At 52.5% G+C, this 16,876-nt stretch overlaps 1 protein-coding gene across 16 annotated transcripts in view; it reads left to right on the forward strand.

Annotated features, from left to right (window-relative positions):
• Window positions 1-16,876, forward strand: part of LOC102188534 — a 147,744-nt gene that overhangs the window by 46,053 nt on the left and 84,815 nt on the right. For all 16 annotated transcript variants that reach the window (XR_001919885.1, XR_001919884.1, XR_001919887.1 and 13 more), the window contains 5 exons: window positions 2,431-2,570; window positions 5,192-5,331; window positions 7,952-8,091; window positions 10,689-10,828; window positions 13,427-13,566. The gene's annotated coding sequence lies outside the window, so the exon portion shown is untranslated. The remainder of the gene's footprint in view (window positions 1-2,430; window positions 2,571-5,191; window positions 5,332-7,951; window positions 8,092-10,688; window positions 10,829-13,426; window positions 13,567-16,876) is intronic.

The following is a 16,876-nucleotide window of genomic DNA, read 5'->3' on the forward strand; positions in this document are numbered from 1 at the left end:
CTGGCCTTCCTTCCTGGCTAAAGTGTACAGCGAACCAGCAGGTGCTCAGATCAATGATGGCACCCTCACATGCGTTCCCTGGAAAATCTGAACAAAATGAGTGAGAAATTGATATCATCTCCTCATGGAAACAAGGTCTAGCATGTTGTCTCCTCTGGGGCTAAGGGCAGGACTAGTTAGAAGTGCGGGCAGCTTCAATTGTGTCACACACATGCATAGAGCACTGGGGTCACCACCACTTGCGAGGCTCCTATCTGAGGATGGGGATGTACAGATGTTTGAGCAGTTTTCTTGGAATGAGAGCTGCATGGTGCATGCCACTGAAGAGCAGAAGAGGCTTGTCCAGTGGTGAGAACAGTTACTGTAGATCGTGGCCTAGGCCCATGGAGCTCTTGACTTGAAAAGGCACAATTCATCCTGGTTCCTGCAATGAGTGCATTAGTTGGGGCTGTGCTGATATGGAAACTGAAGCGAGGAAGCTTTGTAATATCTGACTGGAGCTCCAGGTCAGATCTGAGGCACTCGCCATTGCAGCCCTTTGGGTTGGTGAGATTCCCGAGTGGCCTGTGTACTGTAGCAGTTGCAGGAACCTAGTGGAACGTTGGCAGGGGCAAAAGGAAATAGGTCTAGTTTCTGTTCCTGGCAGTTCCTGTATTGCAACTCCTGTCACAGTGTTGAGCCTTGCAGGACACTGTGGACTGTGAGGTGATCGTAGCCATACATTCCTCCCGTGGGTTGGCCAGAGGCCTAGAGCAGAATGGTTGTGCAGGTGAAGATAGGTGTAGTATGATTTCCTGGGACAATGTGTCCCCTGATATTCAGGCACTGTTGTTCTGTCTTCAGTGATACATACTATGGTCCTTTTGGAGCTGCTGGTTGCTGGGTGCAGTGGACAGGGCATTGCTGGTGGTTGGGAGACTCGGTGATAGTGACCTTTGTGGCCTGATGCCAGTAAAAGGTCTTTCAGACTGTATCTTTGGTGCCTCGAAGAGTTACAATAACTAGGCCTAGGAGCCAGCCCTCTGGGTGGTAATAAGGTATGTGCCCCCATGTTGTCCTTGGGACTGGAATTTACAAAGTGTATGAGTTCCGGAAGAATGGGGCCAGCAAGACATCCCGGAAACCACCCAGGTGTTCACCACCCTGGCAGTGACATATCAACCTTGGAAGACCATGGTTGTGGTAGAGATCCGGCACTGGTTGGCATACCACGCTGCTTCAGTGTAGTAGGCATTGGCTCCCCTGACATGATGGTGGGAAACCTGGCAAATCCAAGGTCTTCCCCTGCCTGTTTTTTTGAAGTCTTCCTGGAAGCAGCCTTAGTGGTCTGTGAGCACTTGGTGGTCTTGCGTGGTGGGGACAAGCTGCCAGGCAGGATGGCATGGTGTTGCCGTAATGAAAGCCACCTTCTTCCTGTGGGTCTTGCTGAGTGCTGATTGCCCTGTGTGAGTAGAGCCCTTGGAGGCTTCTGATGTGGGTGAGTCACCCTGGGAGGCAGAAGGAGTTCAATTTAGACCAAGTCTTGCTTTATGGGAGCTTTCTCTAGGGTGTGGTTGGTACCCAGGGCCCTGCAGGCTGTGGATCTGAGCATAATCTGGCCGGGAAATGGGCCCCGTTTCTGTGGGAGTGACCCCTGGATCCTAGTACCTGAGGATGACCGCCTCTCGTCTTGCGCTTTCCGGCGGAGCCCCGGAGACCGACTGGGCTAATTGCACAGGAAGAGGCGCATGCCCTGTATTCTGCTCTGCGAGCGTATGGTGGGCTGCATCTGGCCCAAGGCCAAGTTAACCACGCTGTAGGCCTTCTCCAGCAAGTATCTCTGTTCGGGGAGGAGGTGGGACTTGTGGCAAGGACGGACACCTGAGCTGTAATAGTAGCTGGGGTAGTATCACGGTAAGGGACATTCACACAGATGCTCCGCAAGGGGGCCTTAGGTGGTCAGGTTCCTGTGCTTTGGTCAGACCGCATGGATCATGTAGATCGGGAGCCCAGAGCCTATGTCAACCCGTCAGTGTAATTTTGCATGGTGTTTTGTGGGAGCGTGGGAGTTCAGGTCTCCATGGAGAAGATGTGTGTGTTCAGACACCAGGGCCTTGGCTCAGGGGCTCTGAGACACGGAAATACACGGAAAGAGTTCCAAAGGCACCCAGAATCCTGAGAGCACATCGTTGTTGGTACAGTAGAACACGAGTACTCAGACCCACATCAAGTCTCCCGACACGCTTGCACACTCAGTCAGACAGATATCCACAGTCACACGAACCTAACTCTTCACTGGTGCCAACACATAGGTATCTAGTCGTACAAAAGGGATACTACAGTTGGGAAGCAAAAAAGGCCTTCCCTCAGGGAACTGTGGGCATCAGTATTGCTTAGCGAGAAGCTGGGTACACATCTGAAGCTTGCCTGTGCTTTCTGTCCCCTTGTCAGGTGAAGTTCCCAAGTGTGAGTGTCCGTCACTCAGAAAATGGAGCCCCGCTCGTGAGATGGTGACTCGAGGTGCTCGGGAGTCCGGCGAGAAGTGTGGCGGGCCCAGCTTGCTGCCACTGCTTTTTGGATCACCGAGCTCGGTACGCCTTCCCCTGCCCCAAGACGTGTCATGGATTTCAGGTTTCCTGAGACTGCCTGAGTGGCTGTATGTATGGAGGGACCATTCCTTTTGCTGAGAAGCCGGGGGCTCTTGAGTTCCCCTGGGTGTTGGGGGACTCCAAAGTCACTGGCTCCTCCTGGGAGCGGCCCTGCCTGCCCTGTGGAGGTGGGCAGTGAGCCAGCACGTGCTCAGATCGATGATGACACCCTCACATGCATTCCTTGGAAAATCTGAACAAAATGAGTGAGAACTCACTACCGTCTCCTCATCGAAACTGAGGTCTAGCACGTTGCCTCCCTTGGAGTTAAGGACGGGACTGGTTAGCAGTGAGGGCGTCTTCCACTGTGTCACACACACACATGGAGGAGCTAGGTCACCACCATTTGCGAGGCTCCCGTCTGAGGGTGGGCCGTGTACAGACGTTGGAGTGGCTCTTGGAATGCGAGGTCCATGTAAAGGCACTGAGGAACATAGAGGCATTCGGCTTGTCCAGTGGTGGCAGGAGTCACAGTAGATCCTGGCTGAGCTCTTGAGCTCTTCACTGGAAAAGGTGTGTTTCTTCCCCGTTAATGCTGCTAGTTGCGCTCGTTGGGGTAGTGGTGATATGAAATCCGAAGCACAAAAGTTTCTGTGGTTTCTGATCGGAGCCCCAGGTCAGATCTGAGGCCCTCGCCATTGCAGCCCTTGGGGTTGGTGAGATTCCCGAATGGCCTGTGTACTGTAGCAGATGCAAGGACCTAGTGGGACGTTGGCAGGGGCCAAAGGAAATAGGTCTAGTTTCTGTTCTTGGCAGTTCCTGTATTGCAACTCCTGTCACAGTGTTGAGCCTTGCAGGACACTATGGACTGTGAGGTGATCGTAGCCATACATTCCTCCCATGGGTTGGCCAGAGGCCTAGAGCAGAATGGTTGTGCAGGTGAAGATAGGTGTAGTATGATGTCCTGGGACAATGTATCCCCTGATATTCAGGCACTGTTGTTCTGTCTTCAGTGATACATACTGTGGTCCTTTTGGAGCTGCTGGTTGGTCCTTTTGGAGCTGCTGGTTGCTGGGTTCAGAGGACAGGGCATTGCTGGTGGTTGGGAGACTCGGTGGTAGTGACCTTTGTGGCCTGATGCCAGTAAAAGGTCTTTCAGACTGTATCTTTGGTGCCTCGAAGAGTTACAATAACTAGGCCTAGGAGCCAGCCCTCTGGGTGGTAATAAGGTATGTGCCCCCATGTTGTCCTTGGGACTGGAATTTACAAAGTGTATGAGTTCCCGAAGAATGGGGCCAGCAAGACAGCCCGGATCCCACCCAGGTGTTCACCACCCTGGCAGTGACATATCAACCTTGGAAGACCATGGTTGTGGTAGAGATCCGGCACTGGTTGGCATACCACGCTGCTTCAGTGTAGTAGGCATTGGCTCCCCTGACATGATGGTGGGAAACCTGGCAAATCCAAGGTCTTCCCCTGCCTGTTTTTGTTGAAGTCTTCCTGGAAGCAGCCTTAGTGGTCTGTGAGCTCTTGGTGGTCTTGCGTGGTGGGGACAAGCTGCCAGGCAGGATGGCATGGTGTTGCCGTAATGAAAGCCACCTTCTTCCTGTGGGTCTTGCTGAGTGCTGATTGCCCTGTGTGAGTAGAGCCCTTGGAGGCTTCTGATGTGGGTGAGTCACCCTGGGAGGCAGAAGGAGTTCAATTTAGACCAAGTCTTGCTTTATGGGAGCTTTCTCTAGGGTGTGGTTGGTACCCAGGGCCCTGCAGGCTGTGGATCTGAGCATAATCTGGCCGGGAAATGGGCCCCGTTTCTGTGGGAGTGACCCCTGGATCCTAGTACCTGAGGATGACCGCCTCTCGTCTTGCGCTTTCCGGCGGAGCCCCGGAGACCGACTGGGCTAATTGCACAGGAAGAGGCGCATGCCCTGTATTCTGCTCTGCGAGCGTATGGTGGGCTGCATCTGGCCCAAGGCCAAGTTAACCACGCTGTAGGCCTTCTCCAGCAAGTATCTCTGTTCGGGGAGGAGGTGGGACTTGTGGCAAGGACGGACACCTGAGCTGTAATAGTAGCTGGGGTAGTATCACGGTAAGGGACATTCACACAGATGCTCCGCAAGGGGGCCTTAGGTGGTCAGGTTCCTGTGCTTTGGTCAGACCGCATGGATCATGTAGATCGGGAGCCCAGAGCCTATGTCAACCCGTCAGTGTAATTTTGCATGGTGTTTTGTGGGAGCGTGGGAGTTCAGGTCTCCATGGAGAAGATGTGTGTGTTCAGACACCAGGGCCTTGGCTCAGGGGCTCTGAGACACGGAAATACACGGAAAGAGTTCCAAAGGCACCCAGAATCCTGAGAGCACATCGTTGTTGGTACAGTAGAACACGAGTACTCAGACCCACATCAAGTCTCCCGACACGCTTGCACACTCAGTCAGACAGATATCCACAGTCACACGAACCTAACTCCTTCACTGGTGCCAACACATAGGTATCTAATCGTACATAAGGGATACTACAGTTGGGAAGCAAAAAAGGCCTTCCCTCAGGGAACTGTGGGCATCAGTATTGCTTAGCGAGAAGCTGGGTACACATCTGAAGCTTGCCTGTGCTTTCTGTCCCCTTGTCAGGTGAAGTTCCCAAGTGTGAGTGTCCGTCACTCAGAAAATGGAGCCCCGCTCGTGAGATGGTGACTCGAGGTGCTCGGGAGTCCGGCGAGAAGTGTGGCGGGCCCAGGTTGCTGCCACTGCTTTTTGGATCACCGAGCTCGGTACGCCTTCCCCTGCCCCAAGACGTGTCATGGATTTCAGGTTTCCTGAGACTGCCTGAGTGGCTGTATGTATGGAGGGACCATTCCTTTTGCTGAGAAGCCTGGGGGCTCTTGAGTTCCCCTGGGTGTTGGGGGACTCCAAAGTCACTGGCTCCTCCTGGGAGCGGCCCTGCCTGCCCTGTGGAGGTGGGCAGTGAGCCAGCACGTGCTCAGGATCGATGATGACACCCTCACATGCATTCCTTGGAAAATCTGAACAAAATGAGTGAGAACTCACTACCGTCTCCTCATCGAAACTGAGGTCTAGCACGTTGCCTCCCTTGGAGTTAAGGACGGGACTGGTTAGCAGTGAGGGCGTCTTCCACTGTGTCACACACACACATGGAGGAGCTAGGTCACCACCATTTGCGAGGCTCCCGTCTGAGGGTGGGCCGTGTACAGACGTTGGAGTGGCTCTTGGAATGCGAGGTCCATGTAAAGGCACTGAGGAACATAGAGGCATTCGGCTTGTCCAGTGGTGGCAGGAGTCACAGTAGATCCTGGCTGAGCTCTTGAGCTCTTCACTGGAAAAGGTGTGTTTCTTCCCGTTAATGCTGCTAGTTGCGCTCGTTCGGGGTAGTGGTGATATGAAATCCGAAGCACCAAAGTTTCTGTGGTTTCTGATCGGAGCCCCAGGTCAGATCTGAGGCCCTCGCCATTGCAGCCCTTGGGGTTGGTGAGATTCCCGAGTGGCCTGTGTACTGTAGCAGATTGCAGGACCTAGTGGAACGTTGGCAGGGGCCAAAGGAAATAGGTCTAGTTTCTGTTCTTGGCAGTTCCTGTATTGCAACTCCTGTCACAGTGTTGAGCCTTGCAGGACACTGTGGACTGTGAGGTGATCGTAGCCATACATTCCTCCCGTGGGTTGGCCAGAGGCCTAGAGCAGAATGGTTGTGCAGGTGAAGATAGGTGTAGTATGATGTCCTGGGACAATGTGTCCCCTGATATTCAGGCACTGTTGTTCTGTCTTCAGTGATACATGCTGTGGTCCTTTTGGAGCTGCTGGTTGGTCCTTTTGGAGCTGCTGGTTGCTGGGTTCAGAGGACAGGGCATTGCTGGTGGTTGGGAGACTCGGTGATAGTGACCTTTGTGGCCTGATGCCAGTAAAAGGTCTTTCAGACTGTATCTTTGGTGCCTCGAAGAATTACAGTAACTAGGCCTAGGAGCCAGCCCTCTGGGTGGTAATAAGGTATGTGCCCCCATTTAGTCCTTGGGACTGGAATTTACAAAGTGTATGAGTTCCCGAAGAATGGGGAAAGCAAGACAGCCCGGATCCCACCCAGGTGTTCACCACCCTGGCAGTGACATATCAACCTTGGAAGACCATGGTTGTGGTAGAGATCCGGCACTGGTTGGCATACCACGCTGCTTCAGTGTAGTAGGCATTGGCTCCCCTGACATGATGGTGGGAAACCTGGCAAATCCAAGGTCTTCCCCTGCCTGTTTTGTTGAAGTCTTCCTGGAAGCAGCCTTCATGGTCTGTGAGCTCTTGGTGGTCTTGCGTGGTGGGGACAAGCTGCCAGGCAGGATGGCATGGTGTTGCCATAATGAAAGCCACCTTCTTCCTGTGGGTCTTGCTGAGTGCTGATTGCCCTTTGTGAGTAGAGCCCTTGGAGGCTTCTGATGTGGGTGAGTCACCTTGGGGGCAGAAGGAGTTCAATTTAGACCAAGTCTTGCTTTATGGGAGCTTTCTCTAGGGTGTGGTTGGTACTCAGGACCCTGCAGGCTGTGGATCTGAGCATAATCTGGCCGGGAAATGGGCCCCGTTTCTGTGGGAGTGACCCCTGGATCCTAGTACCTGAGGATGACCGCCTCTCGTCTTGCGCTTTCCGGCGGAGCCCCGGAGACCGACTGGGCTAATTGCACAGGAAGAGGCGCATGCCCTGTATTCTGCTCTGCGAGCGTATGGTGGGCTGCATCTGGCCCAAGGCCAAGTTAACCACGCTGTAGGCCTTCTCCAGCAAGTATCTCTGTTCGGGGAGGAGGTGGGACTTGTGGCAAGGACGGACACCTGAGCTGTAATAGTAGCTGGGGTAGTATCACGGTAAGGGACATTCACACAGATGCTCCGCAAGGGGGCCTTAGGTGGTCAGGTTCCTGTGCTTTGGTCAGACCGCATGGATCATGTAGATCGGGAGCCCAGAGCCTATGTCAACCCGTCAGTGTAATTTTGCATGGTGTTTTGTGGGAGCGTGGGAGTTCAGGTCTCCATGGAGAAGATGTGTGTGTTCAGACACCAGGGCCTTGGCTCAGGGGCTCTGAGACACGGAAATACACGGAAAGAGTTCCAAAGGCACCCAGAATCCTGAGAGCACATCGTTGTTGGTACAGTAGAACACGAGTACTCAGACCCACATCAAGTCTCCCGACACACTTGCACACTCAGTCAGACAGATATCCACAGTCACACGAACCTAACTCCTCACTGGTGCCAACACATAGGTATCTAATCGTACATAAGGGATACTACAGTTGGGAAGCAAAAAAGGCCTTCCCTCAGGGAACTGTGGGCATCAGTATTGCTTAGCGAGAAGCTGGGTACACATCTGAAGCTTGCCTGTGCTTTCTGTCCCCTTGTCAGGTGAAGTTCCCAAGTGTGAGTGTCCGTCACTCAGAAAATGGAGCCCCGCTCGTGAGATGGTGACTCGAGGTGCTCGGGAGTCCGGCGAGAAGTGTGGCGGGCCCAGCTTGCTGCCACTGCTTTTTGGATCACCGAGCTCGGTACGCCTTCCCCTGCCCCAAGACGTGTCATGGATTTCAGGTTTCCTGAGACTGCCTGAGTGGCTGTATGTATGGAGGGACCATTCCTTTTCCTGAGAAGCCTGGGGGCTCTTGAGTTCCCCTGGGTGTTGTGGGACTCCAAAGTCACTGGCTCCTCCTGGGAGCGGCCCTGCCTGCCCTGTGGAGGTGGGCAGTGAGCCAGCACGTGCTCGGATCGATGATGACACCCTCACATGCATTCCTTGGAAAATCTGAACAAAATGAGTGAGAACTCACTACCGTCTCCTCATCGAAACTGAGGTCTAGCACGTTGCCTCCCTTGGAGTTAAGGACGGGACTGGTTAGCAGTGAGGGCATCTCCCACTGTGTCACACACACACATGGAGGAGCTAGGTCACCACCATTTGCGAGGCTCCCATCTGAGGGTGGGCCGTGTACAGACGTTGGAGTGGCTCTTGGAATGCGAGGTCCATGTAAAGGCACTGAGGAGCATAGAGGCATTCGGCTTGTCCAGTGGTGGCAGGAGTCACAGTAGATCCTGGCTGAGCTCTTGAGCTCTTCACTGGAAAAGGTGTGTTTCTTCCCGTTAATGCTGCTAGTTGCGCTCGTTCGGGGTAGTGGTGATTGAAATCCGAAGCACAAAATTTTCTGTGGTTTCTGATCAGAGCCCCAGGTCAGATCTGAGGCCCTCGCCATTGCAGCCCTTTGGGTTGGTGAGATTCCCGAGTGGCCTGTGTACTGTAGCAGTTGCAGGGACCTAGTGGAACGTTGGCAGGGGCCAAAGGAAATAGGTCTAGTTTCTGTTCTTGGCAGTTCCTGTATTGCAACTCCTGTCACAGTGTTGAGCCTTGCAGGACACTGTGGACTGTGAGGTGATCGTAGCCATACATTCCTCCCGTGGGTTGGCCAGGGGCCTAGAGCAGAATGGTTGTGCAGGTGAAGATAGGTGTAGTATGATGTCCTGGGACAATGTGTCCTCTGATATTCAGGCTCTGTTGTTCTGTCTTCAGTGATACATGCTGTGGTCCTTTTGGAGCTGCTGGTTGCTGGGTGCAGAGGACAGGGCATTGCTGGTGGTTGGGAGACTCGGTGGTAGTGACCTTTGTGGCCTGATGCCAGTAAAAGTTCTTTCAGACTGTATCTTTGGTGCCTCGAAGAGTTACAATAACTAGGCCTAGGAGCCAGCCCTCTGGGTGGTAATAAGGTATGTGCCCCCATGTTGTCCTTGGGACTGGAATTTACAAAGTGTGTGAGTTCCCGAAGAATGGGGCCAGCAAGACAGCCCGGATCCCACCCAGGTGTTCACCACCCTGGCAGTGACATATCAACCTTGGAAGACCATGGTTGTGGTAGAGATCCGGCACTGGTTGGCATACCACGCTGCTTCAGTGTAGTAGGCATTGGCTCCCCTGACATGATGGTGGGAAACCTGGCAAATCCAAGGTCTTCCCCTGCCTGTTTTGTTGAAGTCTTCCTGGAAGCAGCCTTCATGGTCTGTGAGCTCTTGGTGGTCTTGCGTGGTGGGGACAAGCTGCCAGGCAGGATGGCATGGTGTTGCCATAATGAAAGCCACCTACTTTCTGTGGGTCTTGCTGAGTGCTGATTGCCCTTTGTGAGTAGAGCCCTTGGAGGCTTCTGATGTGGGTGAGTCACCCTGGGAGGCAGAAGGAGTTCAATTTAGACCAAGTCTTGCTTTATGGGAGCTTTCTCTAGGGTGTGGTTGGTACCCAGGGCCCTGCAGGCTGTGGATCTGAGCATAATCTGGCCGGGAAATGGGCCCCGTTTCTGTGGGAGTGACCCCTGGATCCTAGTACCTGAGGATGACCGCCTCTCGTCTTGCGCTTTCCGGCGGAGCCCCGGAGACCGACTGGGCTAATTGCACAGGAAGAGGCGCATGCCCTGTATTCTGCTCTGCGAGCGTATGGTGGGCTGCATCTGGCCCAAGGCCAAGTTAACCACGCTGTAGGCCTTCTCCAGCAAGTATCTCTGTTCGGGGAGGAGGTGGGACTTGTGGCAAGGACGGACACCTGAGCTGTAATAGTAGCTGGGGTAGTATCACGGTAAGGGACATTCACACAGATGCTCCGCAAGGGGGCCTTAGGTGGTCAGGTTCCTGTGCTTTGGTCAGACCGCATGGATCATGTAGATCGGGAGCCCAGAGCCTATGTCAACCCGTCAGTGTAATTTTGCATGGTGTTTTGTGGGAGCGTGGGAGTTCAGGTCTCCATGGAGAAGATGTGTGTGTTCAGACACCAGGGCCTTGGCTCAGGGGCTCTGAGACACGGAAATACACGGAAAGAGTTCCAAAGGCACCCAGAATCCTGAGAGCACATCGTTGTTGGTACAGTAGAACACGAGTACTCAGACCCACATCAAGTCTCCCGACACGCTTGCACACTCAGTCAGACAGATATCCACAGTCACACGAACCTAACTCCTCACTGGTGCCAACACATAGGTATCTAATCGTACATAAGGGATACTACAGTTGGGAAGCAAAAAAGGCCTTCCCTCAGGGAACTGTGGGCATCAGTATTGCTTAGCGAGAAGCTGGGTACACATCTGAAGCTTGCCTGTGCTTTCTGTCCCCTTGTCAGGTGAAGTTCCCAAGTGTGAGTGTCCGTCACTCAGAAAATGGAGCCCCGCTCGTGAGATGGTGACTCGAGGTGCTCGGGAGTCCGGCGAGAAGTGTGGCGGGCCCAGGTTGCTGCCACTGCTTTTTGGATCACCGAGCTCGGTACGCCTTCCCCTGCCCCAAGACGTGTCATGGATTTCAGGTTTCCTGAGACTGCCTGAGTGGCTGTATGTATGGAGGGACCATTCCTTTTGCTGAGAAACCTGGGGGCTCTGAGTTCCCCTGGGTGTTGGGGGACTCCAAAGTCACTGGCTCCTCCTGGGAGCGGCCCTGCCTGCCCTGTGGAGGTGGGCAGTGAGCCAGCACGTGCTCGGATCGATGATGACACCCTCACATGCATTCCTTGGAAAATCTGAACAAAATGAGTGAGAACTCACTACCGTCTCCTCATCGAAACTGAGGTCTAGCACGTTGCCTCCCTTGGAGTTAAGGACGGGACTGGTTAGCAGTGTGGGCGTCTTCCACTGTGTCACACACACACATGGAGGAGCTAGGTCACCACCATTTGCGAGGCTCCCGTCTGAGGGTGGGCCGTGTACAGACGTTGGAGTGGCTCTTGGAATGCGAGGTCCATGTAAAGGCACTGAGGAACATAGAGGCATTCGGCTTGTCCAGTGGTGGCAGGAGTCACAGTAGATCCTGGCTGAGCTCTTGAGCTCTTCACTGGAAAAGGTGTGTTTCTTCCCGTTAATGCTGCTAGTTGCGCTCTTTCGGGGTAGTGGTGATATGAAATCCGAAGCACCAAAGTTTCTGTGGTTTCTGATCGGAGCCCCAGGTCAGATCTGAGGCCCTCGCCATTGCAGCCCTTGGGGTTGGTGAGATTCCCGAGTGGCCTGTGTACTGTAGCAGTTGCAGGGACCTAGTGGAACGTTGGCAGGGGCCAAAGGAAATAGGTCTAGTTTCTGTTCTTGGCAGTTCCTGTATTGCAACTCCTGTCACAGTGTTGAGCCTTGCAGGACACTGTGGACTATGAGGTGATCGTAGCCATACATTCCTCCCGTGGGTTGGCCAGAGGCCTACAGCAGAATGGTTGTGCAGGTGAAGATTAGTGTAGTATGATGTCCTGGGACAATGTGTCCCCTGATATTCAGGCTCTGTTGTTCTGTCTTCAGTGATACATGCTGTGGTCCTTTTGGAGCTGCTGGTTGCTGGGTTCAGAGGACAGGGCATTGCTGGTGGTTGGGAGACTCGGTGATAGTGACCTTTGTGGCCTGATGCCAGTAAAAGGTCTTTCAGACTGTATCTTTGGTGCCTCGAAGAGTTACAGTAACTAGGCCTAGGAGCCAGCCCTCTGGGTGGTAATAAGGTATGTGCCCCCATTTAGTCCTTGGGACTGGAATTTACCAAGTGTATGAGTTCCGGAAGAATGGGGAAAGCAAGACAGCCCGGATCCCACCCAGGTGTTCACCACCCTGGCAGTGACATATCAACCTTGGAAGACCATGGTTGTGGTAGAGATCTGGCACTGGTTGGCATACCACGCTGCTTCAGTGTAGTAGGCATTGGCTCCCCTGACATGATGGTGGGAAACCTGGCAAATCCAAGGTCTTCCCCTGCCTGTTTTGTTGAAGTCTTCCTGGAAGCAGCCTTAGGGATCTGGGAGAGCTTGATGGTCTTGCGTGGTGGGGACAAGCTGCCAGGCAGGATGGCATGGTGTTGCCGTAATGAAAGCCACCTTCTTCCTGTGGGTCTTGCTGAGTGCTGATTGCCCTTTGTGAGTAGAGCCCTTGGAGGCTTCTGATGTGGGTGAGTCACCTTGGGGGCAGAAGGAGTTCAATTTAGACCAAGTCTTGCTTTATGGGAGCTTTCTCTAGGGTGTGGTTGGTACCCAGGGCCCTGCAGGCTGTGGATCTGAGCATAATCTGGCCGGGAAATGGGCCCCGTTTCTGTGGGAGTGACCCCTGGTTCGTAGTACCTGAGGATGACCGCCTCTCGTCTTGCGCTTTCCGGCGGAGCCCCGGAGACCGACTGGGCTAATTGCACAGGAAGAGGCGCATGCCCTGTATTCTGCTCTGCGAGCGTATGGTGGGCTGCATCTGGCCCAAGGCCAAGTTAACCACGCTGTAGGCCTTCTCCAGCAAGTATCTCTGTTCGGGGAGGAGGTGGGACTTGTGGCAAGGCCGGACACCTGAGCTGTAATAGTAGCTGGGGTAGTATCACGCTAAGGGACATTCACACAGATGCTCCGCAAGGGGGCCTTAGGTGGTCAGGTTCCTGTTCTTTGGTCAGACCGCATGGATCATGTAGATCGGGAGCCCAGAGCCTATGTCAACCCGTCAGTGTAATTTTGCATGGTGTTTTGTGGGAGCGTGGGAGTTCAGGTCTCCATGGAGAAGATGTGTGTGTTCAGACACCAGGGCCTTGGCTCAGGGGCTCTGAGACACGGAAATACACGGAAAGAGTTCCAAAGGCACCCAGAATCCTGAGAGCACATCATTGTTGGTACAGTAGAACACGAGTACTCAGACCCACATCAAGTCTCCCGACACGCTTGCATACTCAGTCAGAAAGATATCCACAGTCACTCGAACCTAACTTTCTTCACTTGTGCCAACGCATAGGTATCTAATCGTACAAAAGGGATACTACAGTTGGGAAGCAAAAAAGGCCTTCCCTCAGGGAACTGTGGGCATCAGTATTGCTTAGCGAGAAGCTGGGTACACATCTGAAGCTTGCCTGTGCTTTCTGTCCCCTTGTCAGGTGAAGTTCCCAAGTGTGAGTGTCCGTCACTCAGAAAATGGAGCCCCGCTCGTGAGATGGTGACTCGAGGTGCTCGGGAGTCCGGCGAGAAGTGTGGCGGGCCCAGCTTGCTGCCACTGCTTTTTGGATCACCGAGCTCGGTACGCCTTCCCCTGCCCCAAGACGTGTCATGGATTTCAGGTTTCCTGAGACTGCCTGAGTGGCTGTATGTATGGAGGGACCATTCCTTTTGCTGAGAAGCCGGGGGCTCTTGAGTTCCCCTGGGTGTTGGGGGACTCCAAAGTCACTGGCTCCTCCTGGGAGCGGCCCTGCCTACCCTGTGGAGGTGGGCAGTGAGCCAGCACGTGCTCGGATCGATGATGACACCCTCACATGCATTCCTTGGAAAATCTGAACAAAATGAGTGAGAACTCACTACCGTCTCCTCATCGAAACTGAGGTCTAGCACGTTGCCTCCCTTGGAGTTAAGGGCGGGACTGGTTAGCAGTGAGGGCATCTCCCACTGTGTCACACACACACATGGAGGAGCTAGGTCACCACCATTTGCGAGGCTCCCGTCTGAGGGTGGGCCGTGTACAGACGTTGGAGTGGCTCTTGGAATGCGAGGTCCATGTAAAGGCACTGAGGAATATAGAGGCATTCGGCTTGTCCAGTGATGGCAGGAGTTACAGTAGATCCTGGCTGAGCTCTTGAGCTCTTCACTGGAAAAGGTGTGTTTCTTCCCGTTATTGCTGCTAGTTGCGCTCATTGGGGTAGTGGTGATTGAAATCCGAAGCACCAAAGTTTCTGTGGTTTCTGATCGGAGCCCCAGGTCAGATCTGAAGCCTTCGCCATTGGGGTCCTACGGTCGATGAGATTCCTGGGTGCCCTGTGGATCTGCAGCCGTTGCAGGGGCCTAGGGGAATGGTGGCAGGGGCGAAAGGCAATAGACCTTGTTTCTGCCCTTGGAATTTCCTGTATTGCAACTACTGTCACAGTCCTTGAGTTTTAGAGGCTGCCGTGGAACGTGCTGTGGTCCTAGGCTTGCATTCCTCCTGCGATTGGCCTGAGGCCTCGAGCAGAGTGGTAGTGTGGGTGAGGAAAGGTGCAGTGTGATTTCCTGGGATAGTTTCCCCCCTGAGGCTTAGGCACTCTGATTTTTTTCAGTGATACATACTGTGATCCTTTTGGAGCTGCCCTAGGTTGGGTACAGAGGAGAGGGCATTGCTAGTGTCTGGGAGGCTCAGTGATAGGTGACCTTTGTGGCCTTGGTGGCCTGCTGCTAGAAAAAGGACTCTACAAGCATATCTTCGATGCCTTGAAGAATTGCAGTAATCGCAGCCAAGGAACCAGCCCTGTTGGCAGTAATGAGATGTGTGCACATGCCCCTTGGCCCTCCTGTGGTCCTTGGGTCTGTAATTTGCCAAGTGCATAAGTTCCTAGGATGGAGCCAGCCAGAAAGACCAGATGGCATTCAGGTGTTCACCACCCTGACAGTGAAGTAGCAGCCTCTGAGCCCTGTGGTTGTGATAGATATTGGCATTGGTTGACATACCAAGGCTGCCTCAGTCCAGTAGCCAGTGGCTCCCCTGGCTCTATGGTGGTGAAATGCTGTTGCTGAGTCATAAAAGACACCAGGATTCTTGGCCTTCTGGAGGAGAGGAATTCAACCCAGGCCAGGTGATGATGCTTAATCGCTCAGTTTTTCTGTGATAAAGTTTTATTAAAGTATAAAAGAGAAAGCAAAACTTCTGACCTAGACATCAAAATTGAGTAGAAAGAGTGCCCCCCTTCTAGTCTTTAGCAGCAAATTATTTATCTAATAGCAGGCTGCTAATTAGAGAAAAGGAAATATCTCAAAACTCAGAGAGCACCACCAGGCCCCTCACCTACAACTTGCACCTTGAAGGAACCTTGGCACAATGTGAGTCAGCCTGGGCCATAAAAGGGTTGACATGAATTTTGAAGAAAGGCAGGTTTCCAAGGAAATACATAGTCTTATTAATGTAGATTACATGCATGTATGCATGCTAAGTCGCTTCAGAAGTGTCTGACTCTGTGATACCCTATGGACAGCAGCCCACCAGGCTCCTCTGTCCACGGGATTCTCTAGGCAAGAACACTGGAGTGGGTTGCGATTTCCTTCTCCTAATTTAGATTAGGAGAACAATTGTATGAGCAAAATGTACTCATTTGTTGAGCCATTATAGGTTCTGAGTCTTAGGAGGAACTGTTTTAAAGACACTTCAGTTCACTTCAGTTCAGTCACTCAGGCATGTCCAACTCTTTACGACCCAAAGGACTGTGGCACGCCAGGTCTCCCTGTCCATGATCAACTCCTGGAATTTACTCAAACTCATGTCCATCGAGTCAGTGATGCCATCCAACCATTTCATCCTCTGTCGTCCCCTTCTTCTCCTACCTTCAATCTTTCCCAGCTTCAGGGTCTTTTCAGATGAGTCAGTGCTTCACTTCAGGTGGCCAAAGTATTGGAGTTTTAGCTTCAGCATCAATTCTTCCAGTGAATATTCAGGGCTGATTTCCTTTAGGATGGACTGGCTAGATCTCTTTGCAGTCCAAGGGACTCTCAAGAGTCTTCTCCAACAGCATAGTTTAAAAGCATCAATTCGTTGGTGCTCAGCTTTCTTTATAGTCCAACTCTCACATCCATACCTGACTATTGGAAAAAACATAGCTTTGACTAGATGGACCTTTGTTGACAAAGTAATGGCTCTGGTTTTTTATAAGTTGTCTAGGTTGGTCATAACTTTTCTTCCAAGGAGCAAGTGTCTTTTAATGTCATGGCTGCAGTCACCCTCTGCAGTTATTTTGGGCCCCTCCCAAAAAAAGTCTGTCACCGTTTCCCCATCTATTTCCCATGAAGTGATGGGACCAGATGCCATGATGTTAATTTTCTGAATGTTGAGTTTGAAGCCAACTCTTTCACTCTCTTCTTTTGCTTTCATCAAGAGGCTCTTTAGATCTTCTTAGACTTCTGCCATCAGGGTGGGATTATCTGCATATCCGAGATTATTGATATTTTTCCTGGCAATCTTGATTCCAGCTTGTGCTTCACCCAGTCCATCATTTCTCATGATGTACTCTGCATGTAAGTTAAATAAGCAGGGTGACAATATGCAGCCTTGGCATACTCCTTTCCTGATTTGGAACCAGTCTGTAGTTCCATTCCCAGTTCTAACAGTTGCTTCTTGACCTGCATACAGATTTCTCAAGAAGCAAGTCAGTTGGTCTGGTATTCTCATCTTTTCAGAGTTTGTTGGGACCCACACAGTCAAATGCTTTGGCATAGTCAATAAAGCAGAAGTAGATTTTTTTTTGGAACTCTCTTGCTTTTTTTGATGATCCGACGAATGTTGCCAATTTGATCTCTAGTTCCTATGCCTTTTCTAAATGCAGCTTAAGTTCACACTTCTCATACTGTTGAAGCCTAGCTTGGAGAATTTTGAGCAT

This window comes from Capra hircus, chromosome 21, assembly GCF_001704415.2.
Source record: "Capra hircus breed San Clemente chromosome 21, ASM170441v1, whole genome shotgun sequence".
NCBI lineage: Eukaryota > Metazoa > Chordata > Mammalia > Artiodactyla > Bovidae > Capra > Capra hircus.